This window comes from Asparagus officinalis, chromosome 3 (genome assembly GCF_001876935.1).
Source record: "Asparagus officinalis chromosome 3, Aspof.V1, whole genome shotgun sequence".
Classification (NCBI taxonomy): domain Eukaryota; kingdom Viridiplantae; phylum Streptophyta; class Magnoliopsida; order Asparagales; family Asparagaceae; genus Asparagus; species Asparagus officinalis.
Genome location: NC_033796.1, coordinates 23,439,595 through 23,447,351, shown reverse-complemented (window position 1 = coordinate 23,447,351; position 7,757 = coordinate 23,439,595).

Below are 7,757 nucleotides of genomic sequence, written 5' to 3'. Positions count from 1 at the left end.
ATATTACAATCTTTTGCACCGATAAAGATTACAAAATACTCAGCAATATTGTAATTTTTTGCATGGAAAAAGACTTTGAAACCCTCACTGTTGATGCTCGTGAACAAACAGTCGATGGGGGTTTCCCGCAGTCGGATGCAGTTTCGATTCTGGTGACGATGGGGAAGAAGGAGAGGATGAATGTTGGGGCCGACTCCTCCTCCGACTTTATGCCCGATCCTGAGCGCACGGGGTGGACTGATAACATGCACATACAAGAATCGCAAGAATACGAGGCTAGTTTCCCCCGTGGTACCTCCGACGATCAAGTCAGTTGATGAACTTGGGGAGGGTTTGTTGAGAGATCCCTGGGCCATTGAGGTCCTTGCAGGAGGGCTTTCCCTCTTGGAATTATAAAAATGCCAAATGGGAGTAAAGCTAAGGTGCAAGAAGAAGTAGCCAGAGCCCTCTCGCCCTTACCTTCCTTACCTCCTTTTATAGCCCACTTGCCTCTGGGAGTTTGACCATCGGCTTTTGTTGACTATGCACAGGAGGTGGTTTGAAAGGTGAACAGGCAGGCTGCTGAGTCATCTTTCTTCCTCCAGGTGTCGGCAGACGACTGGGAGGGAAGTCACTCGGTATCAGGGGAGAGAAGTCTTCTCAGTGCTCTGGGTTTGCCAGAGTAGGCAGGGTGTAGGGTATGTCGGCTGTGTGGCCGTCCTTCTTTCTCCAGGTGGCGACTGAGAACTGGAGGAGAAGTCATTTGTGTATAGAGAAGCATCATGTCAATTCTCTGGGAAATGACTTGTGAGTGGAATAGGCGGCTTGTGCAGGAGATCCTTGTCTGAGCGTAGATCTTGATGGGACTAGTCAATGCTGTAGCTTCGAGTGACATTTGAAGTGGTCTTGGTCGGAGCTTATCCATTTAGTCGAGGCGGGTTGATCCGTGAGTCATCACTATGATTTGTCGACCGACAACCGAGTGAGTTTTGGGACGAGAGCGCCATTGAGACGTCCGCTCGGGGAGTCGTCTTAATTGCAGAGGACCGACCGGTCCCGCGCTTCGAGTCGGTTATGACGACTCTTGGTCGAGAGAGGGCTCGCCTGTTTGACTGGTCAATAGACTTGACCTCGGTCCGGTTCTGAGTTTCTTGAGCCGGTCATGACCATGGCTTTTTGGGCCTTTATAGTCAATCTTTCGACGTTCTTATCTCTAGATGGTAAATTACCATAACACTCACGTCTTGCACACTATTCTTGAATTCAGTTAACGCCCTCTTGCATGCTATTCTTGAATTCGGTTTATTGTCTCGTGCTAACCTAAATTACAAGAATAGTTGCTCTCTCCTTTTCTTCTTGGGTTTTCCTTCATCAATAGAAGACTATATATGGAGAAAGTCAAAACTCTATCTCTAGCGTAACTTCCTAATTAGAATAGGATATAAACTCCTTATCATGGTGAGGCTCAATATCCTAATCATGATAGACCTCTAATCCTATCTAATTCTCATGAAGTTATACATAAAATCAAAGACATAACCCCAACAAACCATTGCTCGAAGCCCCCGCATCACCTCTGTTACTACTGCCCTCCGCTCAAACCTGAGAGCCATTGCCTCACCACCACTAACAATTCACATACTACTGAAATCATATTTGAATACCTAATCGACTGTTCGAATCTAAATTCAAATAATATTTGAAGTTGGATTTATATATTATATGAACCTGAATAGGAATACAATTCAAATCCGAAAACGAATGTTATTCGAATCTGTAAATGAATATGATAAGAATATGAAATCAAATACTATTCGAATCTTAATTCGAATATGGTTCCAATCTAAAAGCTAATACCATTTTGAATCTCAAATCAAATGCTTTTCGTTCGAATCATAAAGTGAATATTGTTTGAATGTGAATAAGAATATTATTCAAATGTGAAACCGAATACTATCCGAATCAATAAAGCGAATATTGTTCGGCTATGGAATTGAATACTATTTGGATTTGTGTCCGAATACTATTCAGATCGGGAAACAAGAACACTGTTCGAATCTAAAAATGAATGCTGTTCAAATCTAGAAGTGAATGCTATTTGAATCTTAAATCGAATATTGTTCAGCGAAAATATCCGGATTTGGAATCAAATATTTTTCGTACCTGGAACTGAAAGCTATTTGGATCTGGAACTGAATACTGTTCAGACTGGAACCAAGTACTATTCGGATTTGGAACAGAGTGGTATTTGTTTCCCGTACTGAATATCGCATCTGGAACCATTCCTATTTGGTTCTGGAATTGAATACTATTTAGAACTGAATTCAGATATTGTTCGGATCTATTACTGAATACTATTTGGATCTAAATTTATGTAGTGTTGGAATCTGAATTCGAATAATCTCCGAATCTAAATTGGAATACTCTTTTGACTCTGAATTCGAATTTGATTTGAATAGTATTTGAATATTATTCTAATCAAATTCACTTATTTTGACGAGTCACTATTTGGCCTCCTGTGTAGGGGTGGAAACGAGCAAAATATTTGACAAATACTATGGTATTTATTTGCTTAAGTATTCGGTTATATTCGATTCGATAGTTCATTTAACAATAAATGAATAGTTTTTAATATTCGATTCATAAATGATTAGAATTTAACCATAGGTATTTTTGATTAGTTTATTTAATAAAATATTCAATAAGATTTGTTTACTTATAACTTGTATTAATTACACACGTGATGTTAATGTTCTTGACCCACCTACATTTTTTTCACTTTGGTTGTATGCTAATTTTGAGAGAGTTAACAACTCTCAAATCCATTTTTAAACCAAATGTTCACATTACAAATTTAGGTATCATAGATATGAAGGAATGCTTTTTAATTATGAACTAGTTTCAGGCCTGTGTGATGCACGGATTTGTTTAATATACAAAAATTAATGTAGCAAAAAAGAATACAAAATAAAACAGTAATAATATATAAGTAGTCAGAAATGATACAACCTAAGCTGCATATATGTTTGACTTACTATTAAACTGTAAAAAAGAATCAAAATATAATTTCCCTATTATCATAACAAAATAGATAAAATGTCTCATGTCTATATGATTAATGTTATAATATTTTGCTATACCAACTAATTAGTATGCAACATAAAGTTTAGTTCCAAACAAAATGTTTAAAGCACATAGAGAGATACCTGTCAAGTATATATATATCTATGAATCAAAACAATAATTATCAATATATTGATAAATAAAATATCTATCATAATCATATCAAGTAGTTAGGTTTCTCGACGCAAAACCACCAAAAAAATATGCAGTGCATACAAAAGTTTACTAAATAAGGTTTTAGACCAGAATACTAAATATAAGTTTTGGACATCATGAATTAGATAGAGATTTTTCAAAAAGGAGCTTGAACTCTCTGTAGAATATTCTAATTATCTTTTTCAATTTTGATCTGTTTTTGCTTTTTGTTGCTAGACATTCCCGGAGAAATCAAGTCTACTGAAACTGAGTGCTCGACATCAGATTCCAACAAATTTCTCTTTGCAACGAGTAATGTTATCCGAGGAATAAATTTCAACTTCATTGTCACAAGTGACGGATATCGAGCCCTGTGTTTCAGTATAACATAATAGTTAGCATGTTAATGAGGTGGCAGGAAAAGATTGTTGTACAATTAATGTGAAGAATCAAAAAATCAATAGTAAAGCGAAAAGAAATAGGCAATCCAAAGTGATAATGGTGAAAGTTGTAGCAACAAAAGATACTACTCAAAAGATATTAAAGAATTTGGTATTACATTTAGAAGGATTATTATGACAACCTATAATCAGAAATCTTCTCGGTGAATTCCAGTAATTAAGCTAGCAACTTCTCTCAATTAATCTATGGTTAAGTTTTTCATGATCGAGTAAATGCATGGTTCAATTAAGTATTTAAAATTTTTTAATTTGTACATCAAGGAGAAAGTGGTGGAAATTTTTGATGCAAAGTGTCAAAAGTTAATTAGAAGCTTCACGTGATTGATAATGAGTCATTGACAAATAGAACACAAGCCAGAAATAACGTTAACTAAACTTCAAGCTTTCATTTGTTTTGAAAACTTCTAAAACTCAAATGGTAAAAAAACCTTGTATATTTAAAAGTTTCAGAAACTTCCACCACCTTCTCCTTGATAGTAAAATTACTTGTAAATAACTAACGAATGAGATAATTCATCATGTGCCTTTTTTTTAGACCAGCAACTTCGGGTATGTAGGGATTGATTAATATCTTTGACGCATATAAGGCATTTGTAATAGTAATTTTACCTAAGAAATAAAGTTTTTTAATTCATGATTCTATCAATATATAAGTATAATCTACGAAATAAAAATATATCTTTTTTGATAAATTAGTATACATCTAATTTGATTTACCTCCATATGGTTTTGTCTTCGCAAGCTGAATCACCATTATAATAATTCCTGAATTAGCATTCTGTACATAGTGTGAAACTTGAACATCGTAATCACCCTCAAAATATTGATATTTAATGTAGCTGAATCATGAATAAGTTGAATCACCACAAACTGCATTGCAATTTAATGTTCAAACAACTATTCTGTAAATATTGATATTTGAACAACTATTCATAGTTGGCATTCTAAGTAGATCTCTTTTGAACTCTTCCAAACCAAGGTATTCCACTCATATTCTCAGCTCGGGCACTACAGATGTTTGGTACCAAGGACAAGATTGCAGTGCGTCTACATAGTCTCTTAAAATCCCAGTCGAAGTTAATAAGTCTCATTTCATAAACAACATCATCAAAAGTAGACTTATTAAGCAATCTATACTTAATAAAGCCAAACTCATCCGGCAAGGAATTGAGCAGTCCATCTTTTTTTTTCCACTCAATTTAGGCTTCGTTTTAACTTCCATATTAAATAATATATTTCGCATGTTTGAAATGTGTTCATATAGTGTCTCATTTCTTTTCAACTTATGTGTCATATACTCTAGCTTTGTTGGTTTGCGATATGGGACCGCGAGCCTAGTTTGATGACCATTCCTTCTCCAGAATGCTAATGTTATTTTTCTTGCACCTCGTTTCACAATCGCCATCACTAAAAAATTAAAAAAATGTATGTTAGTATTTGTGATTAGAACCCTAGATGGGGAAGGAATGGCCTCAAGTTTCTACATAATGGAATGTATAAATTTTATATAAATAAATCTTTTTCAAACTTAAAAAGATCTTTTGCATAAATACCTAGGTAACATTCACAAAATAGAAAAAAATCTTTTTCAAACTTAAAAAGATCTTTTGCATAAATACCTAGGTAACATTCACAAAATAGAAAAAAACTTAATACATATATTATTGATCTTATCTTTTGCATAAATACCTAGGTAACATTCACAAAATAGAAAAAAACTTAATACATATATTATTGATCTTTTGCATAAATACCCAGGCTTAAACAGAACCATAAATAAATTTCTTCGAGCATAAAGGATATAATTTAAGGAAAATACATACTTAGTTTGAGACATCTCCAACATTCGAAACAAAGAGAAAATTTGAAAATAATTTTCCATATAACCTAACAATCAAAATATAAAATTATACCTCTAATTCAATTGCAATTGAAAGAGTATAACATGTAAAATCATACCTTTCAACCTGAACAACCGACTCTGACAACCTTCTATAACATTGAATGAAAATAAAATAGTTAACATTTCTGCTAGAATCCATGATCGGCTGAAATATTATGAAGCTTTTGGGGAAAAACATACCTTTCAATCTCTCTAAAACCCTCTTGAATGTAGTCTTTTGCGAACTCTTAGAAAACATGAAGCTAAAATATTCATAACACTAATCATTACCTAAACTATATACATATTAACAACATTAAAAAATGATATTACATTAAGTAAGGTGTTCAAAAAGCTACAGATCAAAAAGGCATGTTACCAGTCTTCATCTATGAAAGTATAAATTACTTGTTCTTATATTTGAACCATATCCATATTTGTTCCCTCAAAATTGAACCGTCCCCTTTCTAGTTATATAGGTTACACACGAATTTCTTCGTCAATATCCGCATTCATAAATAGTAAACGGATACGAATAGGGTAATGTCAGTCACTTTGCCCCCAGCTCAGTGCATTACCATGTTGCGATTGAGGCAGTCTCGTAAAAAAAAGGTACCAACTTGTCGAATCAAGAGACTCTAATGTCTCCATCTTGTTGAGGTTTATGCTAAAAGATACCAGCTTGTAGGATGAAAACGGCCAAATTAAGCAGCTCAAGCATTCTTATACCCAAAAAATCCCAAATTTACAACCAAAAGAACTCAGTCCGCAAAGTTAAAACCAAGAATCAAACTTCACCTTGGCAACAATAGTTACAAATGACATCCCAAGAGGCAGCCTGAGATCCCAGGCACCATCATCACGGGGGTCCCACTGCTTGACAAGTGCCCTACTGTACTGTTGCCACGAAGAGCTAGAGGAAGAAGAGGAAGCAAATTTGTGCCCTAGCTGGTTTGGAAACAATTATCCCTCGCTTCATCTTGACGAAGAGGGGGCTTGGATCAATGCCGGTGCTCTCAGCGTCCTCGGCCTCTTCGATCTCTTGGGGAATTTTGGAGAAGGAGGAGGAGGATGAGGAGCGGGGTTTGAGGAAAAAGGCTCTGGACTCCATGAGGGAGAGAAGCTTTGATGTTTTTGGGTCAAGGAATCACAAAGAATAAAAAGGGGTGGTGGTAGTCAATTTTCCAAGAAAAGTGATTCGGCTCCCCAGTCCCCCGAAGAATTTGAAAAGACGCATTATTAGGTCTGTCACGTGCAACGTAACGTGACAATTTCGTGATGTAAGAGCATCTCCAACAGCTTCCCCAAAATTTTCTCCAAAATGGAGAAACAAAAGTCATATTCTCCAAATTATTTTTGCTCCAACTCCAACAGCTTCTCCATTTTAAAAAATCGCATTTATTACAATAATAAAGCTCTCCCCAAAAATTTAGAGAATGCTGCAGATTTGGGGAAGGCTCCCTATTTTTTCTCTTCCTTCCCTATTTTGGGGAATGAGATGAGGAATCTGTTGGACAAAAAAAAAGCTCTATATTCCCCAAAATTGAGTATTTCAAGAAGATGGGGAAGCTGTTGGAGATGCTCTAAAGGCTTCACAGAAGTTTGAAGAGCTTGGAAGTTGAAGAGGTTTCATAGAAGTTGAAGAGACAAAGGAGTTGAAGAGTTTGGAAGGTTGGAAATGAGAAATTTTCTATTTTCAACATGCAAAGTTTGGAAAAAGGGGGTACTTGATTCGAGGAGGAAAATAAAGAATTATTAATTTATTATTATGTAAATAGGAATTCAAAAAGTCAAGATGTAAGTCTTTGAGACGTGGGAAAGATATGTTGTTTTATTAGTTTAGTATTAAGAGCATCTCCAACAGCTTCCCCAAAATTTTCTTCAAAATGGAGAAACAAAAGTCATATTCTTCAAATTATTTTCATCTCCAACAGCTTCCCCAAAATTTTCTTCAAAATGGAGAAACAAAAGTCATATTCTTCAAATTATTTTTGCTCCAACTCCAACAGCTTCCCCATTTTGAAAAATTGTATTTATTACAATAATAAAGCTCTCCCCAAAAATTTGGAGAATGCTGCAGATTTGGGGAATGCTCCCTATTTTTTCTCCTTCTTCCCTATTTTGGGGAATGAGATGGAGAATCAGTTGGACAAAAAAAAAGCTCTATATTCTCCAAA